This window comes from Nannospalax galili, unplaced genomic scaffold (genome assembly GCF_000622305.1).
Source record: "Nannospalax galili isolate Female #2095 unplaced genomic scaffold, S.galili_v1.0 scaffold188, whole genome shotgun sequence".
In the NCBI taxonomy this organism is placed as follows: Eukaryota; Metazoa; Chordata; class Mammalia; order Rodentia; family Spalacidae; genus Nannospalax; species Nannospalax galili.
Window position 1 is genome coordinate 4,732,093 of NW_008360325.1, and position 11,848 is coordinate 4,743,940.

The 11,848-nt window shown below is 51.3% G+C and overlaps 1 pseudogene; it reads right to left on the bottom strand.

Moving 5' to 3' along the window:
* Positions 1-1,043: 1,043 nt before the first annotated feature.
* On the bottom strand, positions 1,044-11,435 carry LOC108490316 (annotated as a pseudogene).
* Positions 11,436-11,848: the final 413 nt, after the last annotated feature.

Here is an 11,848-nt window from a genome sequence, read left to right on the forward strand (position 1 = left end):
AGCCAGGTTGTCCTCCTGGGACAGCTCCCTTCCCATTGGAGCCTAACATTTGTGTATGTACTGCAGGAACGGGGTCAGGATGGTGCTTCTCGGACCTGGTGGTCCTTCCACCTGTCCACTAGGCAGCCTGCCCACTGCCTTGACCAACCTCAGACTTCCAGGATGGAATCCCAGGGCTCTATGCCTTCATGTGGCCCTAGCAGGTGCTAGTCCTTCCTTGGTAGCTGGGGCACCCGCCCTCGACTGCTCACCCCTACCTGCCTGGTGAAATGCCCCTCCAACAGATGACAGGTGGGATGTGCAACTAAATATGAGGAAAACGAAACTGGCCACATTCTGAGAGTACCTGGACCAGGCAGGGCAACCTCAGCTCCGAATCTCCAGCTTCGAGCCTTGATCTGAGGTGCATCCTCTGCCAGTTTCACCCACAGGTGCACCTGTGGTGGGAGGGGCCTGTTGCAGGTGCCCAGACACCCACCTGAGCCCCAGCTTCCCTGCTGCTGGGTATTTCCAGGGCTGGACTGTCATCAACAACTCTCACAGGGATGCACTTGTGCATAGCTTTGCTTTCTTAGGTCTGTTGGGTGGTAGGCCAGCCCAGGGAGTAGCCAGCTGCACATGGCTGGCCAGGTGAGGGCACCCTCCAGCCCAGTGGCTTGGTATACCAATTGAGGGTCAGGTCTAGGGCCTCCTGTTGTAGAATATCCCTAGTTCTCCTATGGTTCACACGCCAAAGACCAGAACTAAATTTTTTTAGTTGAATAAATTACATGTTTTATATACACATGTATACAATGAATGTTAAATATAATTTGTATAAATTATGTATATATAGGGTTGAAGGTGTAGCTCAGTAGTAGATAACTTGCCTAGTGTGCCCAAAGTCATGGGTTCAATTGCTAGCACCATAAAAAAAAGAACACAGAAAGACTGTCATGTAGCTGGACATAGTGGTGCAGGCAGGCCTGTAATCTCAACACTTAAGGGACTGAAGCAGGAAGATCAAAAGTTCAACCAACCTGGGCTAGTAGCCTGTCTCAAAACAAAAATGGCTGTGGATATAAGCTCAGTGGTAGAGTACTTGCATGAGGCCCTGAACTCGGGGCCTAGTGCTGAAACACACACACACACACGCACGTACACGCATGCACAATGTTTTATATATAACTTATTATATATACAATTTGTTTTATAGATGCACATGGATTTGCTTTGGGTTGTTCTATTGCAGGCATTTCCAAGGCCTTCCTATCCTGCAGATCTAGCTGCAAGCTCCCTCCCACCTCCCCTGTACCCCACCTCCTTGGAGGGCTTTCTTGCTTTCACAGCCACTGCCCAGGGGGTTATGATTAGGGAATGTTATTCCATGGAAGTCCTGAAATGGCCAGGAACAGTTTCCTGTACGGTTCGGTTTGTTTATACTTTGGAGTTGATGCATTATTTAACTTTTAAGGTATTTATGTATCTTTTTATCTGATCTGTTTTGCTAAGCCTAGCGATGGTATTGCTGAATGTTCTGTGCTATCTGATCTAATATGATCTACTCCCCACTCCTCACCCCCACCTTCTGGGGCTCCTCTGCTTGCCTCTGCAATGACCTCCCTCCTGGGTGCCCATTTCTTCAGACTCTCAACTCCCAGTGGAGATGCATTCCAAAAGCTTCCTAGAAGGGGTGTTTTCTTGGGGGTGGGTGAGTCCTTGCATCTCTGAAAATGTTTGTGTTTTGTCTTCTACTTAGACTGATCTTTTCCAGGAGCATAGAATCCAGACAGGAATCCTTTTTCCTCACATTTTCAAGGCAGCTGACTGTTCTGTGGTCTCCCAGATTCCAGTGTCCATAAGCCAGCCAATGCCAGGCTCCCCCTCCCCAAATCCACTTTTATTTACTTTCCATTAGTTTCAATCTGCAGGGGTCCAGTATCACATGGTTTCTGTGTCCAGTGGCCTTTGCGGGAAGGTTGCTTTGGAATTCAGCACAAACCACACCACTGTTTCCATGGGCCAGGGCTGCCTTTCCCCAGATTACTCTGGTTTGTTTGGTTTGCCACCAAGAGCCACTGTGTTGTTCTTTGCTTTATACGCATAAGCTCATCTCTTGCCTAAGTAGAATTCAGTTTCATCTCAGGCATAAACACCTTTGATTTTAAGAAGAGTTGTATGCTCTCCTTGATTCCAGAGACCGTGCTGATAGCCAGCAAAAGTGTCCTTGTACCACAGCCTTCCAGACATGTTTGCCTTTTAGAAGTCCTGTTCCCAGAAGGCTTCCACCAGCACCAAGATGCTGGAAAGGGGAAGGTCCAGTGTTAGGCTTTTTATATTTATTTTGTTTTAAAACATGTACACAGAGTTTCAAGAATGAAATTATGACCTTAAAAACATCAACACTATGCCAAGCGTAGTGGTGATGCTCACTTTTAATCCCATGACTTGGGAGGCAGAGGCAGGCTGATGTCTGTGATAGGAGGCCAGCCTGGCCTACATAGTGAGTTCCAGGTCAGCCAGGGCTGCATGATGAGACCCTGTCTCAATGCTTCCCTCCCCCAAAAACCCAGCACTAAAGCCCCCTGTCTCCTCTCCTGCTTCCTTCCCTCAGGTGGCAACTGGTTCTTCGGGCTGTATTTGAGTATCTGAAAACAATGCACCCACTGTTCTTCTGTGTCTGTCCAGCATCACAGGTCACCTGCCACCTCTCTCTTGTGGAAATAGAGGTTTTTTTGTGGTCTCCCTCCCCATGCTATCCCCTCCACACCCTCGCAGTGCACTTGAGATTTTTGGTTAAATTAATGTTTGTATGTTATACTATGTTAAGTTTATGGTCAGCTAAGTTATGAGCTGCCCTGTGACTGGTCTTCATTCCATGGACCAGATCTGGGTTTAACCTGGGGTTTCATAATTGGACTGGTTTTCTTTGGATTTTTCACTAAACTCATTAGTGTGCTCTTTTCCTGGGCAGTTCTCCCCAGAACCTCAGACCCTCCACTGACGCATCTGCCCTGGTTGCAGAGCCCTCATCTTCGGACCCATTTCATGAGTTTCATATCCCCTTGTTTCTTGGCTTGATTCTCCCCTGCCCCTGTCTGTATGCACATGTGCTGGGGACGAAACCCAGGGCCTGGTGAATGTTAGGCAAGGGCTATGTCATTGAGTCACACTCCAGCCAAATTTCTATTATTTTATTTTTCAGATAGGTTCTCACTCTGTAGATAGCCTACCCTGGAATTTGCAGTGATCTTGCCTTTGAGGGCTGGGATCATAGGTGTGGTTATCATACCTGGCCCACATTCCTAATTTTAGAGAAAGGCTACTTGGGAGATAACTTGGTTTTTTTTTTTTTCTTGTTTTGTGACAGGGTCTCATGTATCTCAAGCTGGCCTCAACTCCCTATGTAGTCCAGAATGACCTTGAACTTCTAATTCTTTGACCTCTGGAGTGCCGGGCTTACATGTATTGACTCCCATGCACAGTTTATATGGTGCTAGGATTTGAACCCAGGAGCTTTGTATATGTGAGACAAGTGTTCTACCAATGGAGCCACATCTCCAGCCCTGCTCACTTTTTAAAAAATGAAAAGAGTCAGTGAGATGGCTCAGTGTATAAAGCTACTTACTGTTAAACCTGATGACCTGAATCCAATCCCTGAGACCCATCTGTCGTACTGTGGAAAGAGAAAACCAACTCCTGCAAGTTGTCTTCTGACCCGCATGTGTGCTGTGTGGCACATGGGCTTGTGCACAATATACAACACACAATAAATAAATGGAGTTTTTAAAAAAGACATTAAAAACTAAATATGGGGGGCTGGAGAGATGGCCCAGTAGTTAAGAACATGTATTGTTCTTCCAGAGGACCTGAGTTCAATTCCCAGGACCCACATCACAACTACTTGTAACTCTAATTCCAGGGGATCCAATGTCCTCTTCTGACCTCCGAGGCACCTGCATACATGTGTTCCACATATGGACATGCAGGCACACTTACATACACAAACAAAAACACATATCTTAAAAAAAACTATGGGTGCTTGGGGGCTAGAGAGATGGCTCAGTGGTTAAGAACACTGATTGCTCTTGTAGAGGACCTGGGTTCCATTCCCAGCACCCACATGGCAGCTGTGAACTGTCTTAACTCCAGTTCCAGGGGAATCTGAAGCCTTCTTCTGACCTCTGTGGCATTGCAGGACACGGGTGCACTCACACACATGCAAGCAATACACTCGTACACATAAAATAAAAATAATAAATAAAATATTTTTTAAAAATTATGGGTGCCAAAGACATGGTTCAGTGGTCAAAAGTGCTTGCTGCACTTGCAGAGGAACTGGGTTTGGATCCCAGCATCCACATGGCAGTTTACAACTGTCCATAACTCCAGTGCTGGAGGATCTGATGCCTTCTTGTGGCCCCCTGGAGACACTGCACACATGGTGTGCTTACATACACGCAGACAAAGCACTCATATGCATGAATCTTGGAAAACATATGATTCTTTTGTTACTATATCTTTTACTTCCTTTCATTTCACTCCATTAGCTATGGGGAACAGCAAACAGACACTGTGCGAACACTGCATGAACTTCAGCAAGTCCCTCCTGTTGCTAGATATATGCATTCTAGCGGCACATCTGGGGACTACCTGAGGGAACCTGGACATCTTTAGAGGATAATCTCTAACTCCAGGCACTTAGGGAGGCCATGCCCCACACACCTGGGGGTATCTCCTTCTAGCTTTGCCTGATACCAAGAAACAAGAGGGTCACCTGGCTAGAGCTTCCCAGCCCTTGCTGATAGAATCATAATTCCCAGATATTCTGGTGGCATTGATCTGAGTGGGGCCTGCCTCCATTTTACAAACCTTCCAGGGCTGAGACCTTCATGGCTGACTTGTCACCCTGTCACCTTTGGGCCCTGATTTGCTCTCATGGGGCTCTGAATATCAGGATGGAGTTGCTTCGTTGCATTGTGGTCCTGGTGTTGGGCTTAGGTGGGGTGAGGCTGCTCTTGGCTGAGGGTCCAGCTCACTGTGCAGGTTTTCAGAGTCTTACAAACTCTCCATCTGGCTGCTCTTGGCTGAGGGTCCAGCTCACTGTGCAGGTTTTCAGAGTCTTACAAACTCTCCATCTGTCTAGGCCCTGGAGCATTACTCCCACCCCCAGCACCTACCCCTTCCCTAGGTGAGTAACACCCACCTGTCTCACTAAGTGGCTTCAGGTTTGAGCCTGCCTTCTGGTGTGCCTTGAGTATCTCTCATCCTGTAGGGAAGAGGAAACATTCCATCTAGAGGCACAGGAGACGGATCACCCTGCTGGTAAGTGTAAAGCTAGAGACACAGATGCAAAGTTCAGGATTTTTCTTTCTCCATTGTTCTTTCATTCAAACAACATTTGCCTGGTTCCCAGGCCCTACGCTGAGTGGGAACTAGGCAGAGTGGTGAGCAAAACACTGGGCCTCACAGACTGGCTGTTATCCTTGCGTCACTTCTTTCTGGCCAGCTGGGGGTCAGAGGTAAACTCCTTTCCAATCCAGCCTCACCCAGTACAGGTCACAAGCCTGGGGTTCCCCAGGAGTTAGTGTGATCACTGTTGCTATTTCAAACAGGAGGGGCCTGGGAGGGCTGGGCCTGCAGCCAGCAGAAGTCACATTAACAATTAAGGTCTTCACTTTTATTCCATCCTCGCTGCATGAAATATTCAGACAGCAGAGGAGCTCGATCTCAGATCTCTGCAGTGGGTGGGGCCTGGGTGGACAGCTAGTTGTAGACTCTGGGCTTGAGGCAGCACCTGAGGTCTGGCATATGGAACATCTGGCAGCTGCAGGCCTGGGCAGGTGTGACCCAAGATGCCTCCTGCAGAAGTTGCAGCTGCCAGAGATACACAGCCAGGTTCAAAGACCGCATCTGGGGCCTGGAACTTCAGCTCTAGGCAGACCCTGTTGTAGAACATCATTACACCAAGCATAACAGCTGATGTCTTCATCACAGCAGCTGTGCCTACCAGCAAGAGACCCTCAAGACGAGTCCTGTTGACATGCTGTCATAGGAGGAGGAGGGGTTGGGGAAGGAATTAGAACTTCCTGAGATTCCAGTCACTCCATCTTACACCTTGGTCCCAGTCCTATTTCTGCCCAAGCTGTGCATGGTTTCAGGAGGTGCTAAAAGTACACAGTTACAGTGCAGAAGGTTAACTGGAGGAGGAGGAGGAGCACTCGGTCTATGCAGCTGTGGGGAAGATGTCATCCACGTTGGTTATTTTTACTGTTGTGTTATTGACTCTAGAGCCCCAGGGAGGACCATGCTAACTCAAAGTCTCCTTTGCTCAGCTCCATTGCCTGAACTCTTCTCTCCATGCCCAGGCACATGCCTGAGCCTCTAAACAGCTTTCACCATGATTTACCTGGGCCTTTGCTTCTGCTTCTTCTAGCTGGAGCATTTTCCCCACTGCAGTCTGCCAATTCCCCCTTGGCCTTCACGGTTCAGCTCCTCCAGGAAAGCTTTTCTCAGGGTCCTGGAAACTCCAGGTGATTTTGGCTCTTTGGTTGTACTTACTTATGGAATGCACAGCACTGCCTGTATTAATGGAGCATATTTGTGTGTTCTGTAAACTAATGAATGAAAATGACCTTGGACAATGTATTTCCTTTTCAGGTCCCAGTTTTCTCATCTCTAAAATGAAGGCCTCAGACTCAATGGGTCATGCCCCAGAGGGTCAAGCATTCACTCGCAAACAGCTAGGGCTGCTAAAGCTGGGGTCTGTGCTCAGGACCTCAAGCACAGAGAGGAATAAGAGCCTTTCTCTAGCAGTGTATGTGGGGGCCACCTGCCTGCCTCCAGGGCTCTTACATTACCACCTCTTCCCACAGAGCCTGTATTTTGGACTGTTTTGTCATGGTCTTGCTTACTGGTTTGGAGCCCCCGCAGGCTCTTAAAAACATCTGCATAGCTCACAGCCCCCTACCCAGGTGGTGGTGAGTCTCTTATTTTTAAGATTAACAACTGCTTTTACTGGGCATCTTGACAAGGACTGTTAGAGCTGGTGATGTGTTATGGATTTTTTAAAAAATTTATTTTTATTTATCTTTTTCTTTTTTGAGACAGGGTCTCCCTGTAGCCCCAGCTGTCCTGGAACTCACTGTAGACCAGGCTGGCCTTGAACTCACAGAGATCTGCCTGCCTCTGCCTCCCAAGTGCTGGATTAAAGGCGTGCGCCACCACACCTGGCTTTAAATTTATTTTTATTTTATGTGTGTGCATGTCTTGCCTGCATGTAGGTAAGCACACCTGTGTCGTGCAATGCCTGCGGAGGACAGAAGAGGCTGTCGGATCCCCTGGAACTGGAGTTATGGACAGTTGTTAGCTCCCATGTGGGTGCTGGGATTCAAACCCAGGTCTTCTGCAAGAACAACCAGTGTTCTTAACCGCTGAGCCATCTCTCTAGCTCCTGGATTTTTTTTTTTATTTTTTGGTCTTTTTGAGACAGAGTCTCCCTGTAGCCCCAGCTGTCTGGAACTCACTATGTAGACCAGGCTGCGCCACCACACCCGGTTTAGCTCCTGGATTTTTTTAAAACATGTGTCTTTGTCAGCGTCTGCCACATGAGGGGGTGCTCTCAGAAGCCCAGGAGCTAGAGTTACAGGCAACTGTGAGCAATCTAATGAGGGTGCTGGGATCTGAACCACTCAGGCATCTCTGTGGCTGGCTTGTTGGACAAACTATGTCACCATGACCTTTCAGGATCTTGGCCATGCTGGACTCCGAGTGTTCTAGGTGATACAGTGCCTCTGTTTTGGAGGTCCCTTCTGGCTTTAGGATGCCAGTTCAGGCCTGGCATCCTCTTCTGTCCAAGCATGTGCAGCGGTGGGAAGCAGAGAAAAGCCTCCCTCAAGCCATCCAGCAACACCACCCACCCACTAGCACTTTGCCTGGGCTCTCCTGGGAGGATGTTATGGTCTTAGAGAAAGATTTCCAGCCTACACAGTGTGTAAATGTAAACAAGTCCAGCTTGGATGGAGGTTTCATTTTTCACAACTGAAGCTGTCACCCTGGAAGATAGTGGACAGAGATTGTAGGCCACAGGAATGCCACCCGAGAGAAGTGGCTTTGCGCAAAGCACAGTACAAATTGGATTGTCTCAGCAACTTCCCTGGTGAGCAGAGGTGTCCCCTGATGTGTGCTCTGTTCATCCCACAGTCTCCCAAGAGCAACTCCCCAACAGGAGGTCTTTGCTCTGTAGGGAGCCTCCAGGGAGCTTGTTAATCTTGTTTCCTGGGGGTGAAAACAGATCTGCAGTTTCCCTAGGCATAAGCTGTAAGCCCCTTCCTTCCTTCCTTCCTTCCTTCCTTCCTTCCTTCCTTCCTTCCTTCCTTCCCTCCCTCCCCTCCCTCCTCCCTCCTTCCCTTCCTTCCTTCCCTCCCCTCTCTCCTTCCCTTCCTTCCTTCCCTCCTTCCTTCCTCCCTCCCTTCCTTCTTTCCCTCCCTCCCTCCTTTTTTCTTCTTCTTCCTCTTCTTCTATTCCCTTTTTTTGGTCTTTTTGAGACATGGTTTCCTTATAGCCCCAGCTGGCCTGGAACTCACTATGTAGACCAGGCTGACCTCCATCTCTGAGGGCATGAGCTACCATGCCCAGCCCCAGTTCTTTTTTTCCCTTCCCTTTCTAAATCCAAACTGGGCTGGGCTGGACTGGCAGAGCACTAGCCCCCTCCACTCAGCTGATTCACACCTGCTGTGTGGTAGGCCTCAGCACCCCTGGGGCTCCTTTTCCTATCCCCCCTTCTCAGTAAGTGGGGGAGGAAGTACTGAATCTAGGCCTCCTAGTGTGGCCCCTATCCCTTATTGAAACATGGGCTAGAATGACAGATCAAGTCCCTTAAAACCTAAGCCAAGGGGCTGGAGAGCTGGCTCAGAAGTTAAGAGCTGAGTTCAAGGGGCTCCCACGTTCTCTTCTAGTCTCTGCAGGCAATTGCTGCAAAGGTGTACTTAGATACATGTAAGCAAAACATTCACACACATATAATTTAAAAAAAAACAAAAAACAAAAACAGCTGGGCATGGTGGTATATACCTTTAATCCCAGCACTTGGGAGGCAGAGGCAGAGGCAGGTGGATCTCTTTAAGTTTGAAGTCAGTCTGGTCTACGTAGTGAGTTTCAGGCCAGCTGGGGCTACAGGGAGACCCTGTCTCAAAAGACAAATATATAAAATTTTTAAAAAAGGTAAGCCAGGGCTGGAGAGGTGGCTCAGTGGTTAAGAACACTGGCTGTTCTTGCAGAAGACCTGGGTTCAAATCCCAGCACCCACATGGCAGCTAACAACTGTCCTTGACTCCAGTTCCAGGGGATCCAACAGCCTCTTCTGTCCTCTGCGGACATTGCATGATACAGGTGCACTTACCTACATGCAGGCACATGCATACACATACAATAAAATAATAAATAAAATACTTTTTTAAAAAAAGGTAAGCCAAGTCATGCTCTGGTTTCTGGCTTTTTAGCTGTCTCAGATCCCACCGGAGTTTGCCCTTTGACCTCTGACCTCATCTGTCACCCATCCCAGCTCAACCCCTTTTTGAGACAGGCTCTCACTATGTAGCTCTGGCTGGCCTGGGAGTTTGTATGTAGATTTGGGTGGTCTGGAACTTACAGAGATCCACCTTCCCCTGCCTCCCAAGTGCTGGGATTAAGGACCATTATGCCTGCCCTCCCCCCACCTTTTTAATGGTCTTTTTGAGACAGGGTCTCCCTGTAGTCCCAGCTGGCCTGGAACTCACTATGTAGACCAGGCTGGCCTCAAACTCACAGAGATCTGCCTGACTCTGCCTCCCAAGTGCTGTGATCAAAGGCATGCACCACCACACTCACCTCCCCTTCTTAAAAACAAAAACACATTTTTTAAATCTGTGGGTATACACATGCCACAGCCACATTTGGAGGACAACCTGAGGGAGTCAGTTAGCTCCTTCCACTGTGTGGTCCCTGGGATTGACCTCAGGTCATCGGGTTGGGTCCCAGGCGCCTTTAGCCCTGAGCCATCTCACCGTCCCCTCCTCACCTTCTCAGGACAGGATACAAACAGATCAACTCTAGGGCCTCTGCTCTAGCTGTTCCCTCCACCTGCACAGCTTCCCCCTTACTTTTGTCTCGGTCTCTGGGATCCCAGCTCCCAAGCCCAAGTCCCTCCTACTCCCTTCTTGACCAACTGAATTCCCTGCACCGCGCTTGCGACAGCCTCACTACCATCTCCGGGTTATCTTCTCCCTTCTCCTTCTCCTAGAATGCCAAGTACCCCGCAGGGGGCAGGGGCCTCTGCAGTCTAGTACCAGCCGAATCCTCCGGGCTGGGGAAGGGGTGAGGGCTCACGTAGTAGTTCAGTAAACGGTTTAGCAAAGGTGAAAGCAGACACCCAACGCTGCGCCAGCGCGCGATGCAGGCCCTAGACAGCTCACCCGCCTGTGTGCATGTGCGCGGGTGTGTGTGTGTGTGTGTGTGTGTGTGCGTGTACTTATCTCCTGGCGGGTCCCTGGTGTGTGTGTGTACTTATCTCCTGGCGGGTCGCGGGAAGGAGTATCCCTCCCTTGCCCCGCTTGCCACAGATGCGCTATAAATGCGCTTTGGGGACCAGACTTACTGGCGGGGGCGGGGGCGAATGCCCCGCACCGTTGCGGGTGGGGGAAAGGGTCTGCGGCCGATGGGCACCCCTGAACCCCAGCATTAAGGCCTGGGTGGGAGACCGTCCGTCGCCTTTCCCAGTGGTTTCGCAGAGTCTCCTCCAATGCCGGGGATTTAGCGGTTGAGAGCGTGGAAGGGCAGGCTTCTGAGCGCCGCTCGGGGGGAGTGGGCAGGTCCCGGTTTCCTCGCCTCCTCCAGCCGGGAGACCAGGGTAGGGAATGTGGCTCTAAGATATGCTGGCAAGGCCTTGGCCTTCCCGGAACGCATTAGAGCTACAGCTCTGAGCTAGGATCGGAAACGCAGCCCCGCAGCGAGCTTAGGCCGGAGACCCAGGCGGAGATGGGGGCGGAGGAGGTCAGTGGCACCGAAAGGGACAAAGAGCTGCCCTGCCCGACCCCCCCACGTCAGAGTCCTATTGTTCATCCAATCTACGACTGCGCCGAACTCGGGTGCCCCCGGCGGGGGGGCGGGGAACGGGAGCTGCTGCCCGCACAGGGGGCATTTGTTCATTAAGGGTGAGAAAGGGAGGGCGGGGGACGCGGGCCCGGGAGGGGGCTCAGCTGCATTTCCGCGCGTCGCCTTTAAGGAAAGCCCTGCCCTACCTTTTCCCACCGTTCCCCGTCACCCCCCAGCCGTACCTGCATTTTAAAAGCGCCCTGTAGCCCTGGGATTGGCCAAGGCCGCGTCCTCCCGGCGCAGAAACTTGAACCGCGGGGAGGCCCAGCAGATGGACTGCACCATCTCCGCAGCCTCCCCCGCGCGCGCCCCGCCCTTCCCGCACACCCCCGTACTGGCCCAATCGGACGGGCCGGAGGGCGGGACCGCGGCTCCAACGCTCTTCTGGCAGGGCGCCGGCCGGCCGGCCGCACCGGGTTTGGGGATCTCGGGGGCCGGCTAAGCTTCCGCCCGCCCCATGCTTCCTCCCCCTCTTCGGAGGCGGGGTTCCGCCGCCTCGTCCCGCCCCCTCCCCGCCCGGGGTGGGCGTGGCGGCTGGGGCTCCCGGAGCTGGGCCGGGGGCGGGCCTCCGCCTGCTGCGCCCTAGCCCGGAGAGCCCCGCACCGCAGCCGCCTACGCAGCAGCCGTCCCGGTTCCCGAGCCTCCCAGCGAAGCCCCGGCGCGGGGAGCGCCGTCCCAGAGTGGGCGAGGGCGATGCCGCGGTGACGGCCCCGCCATGGCGCAGAGGCCGGCGGCGGCT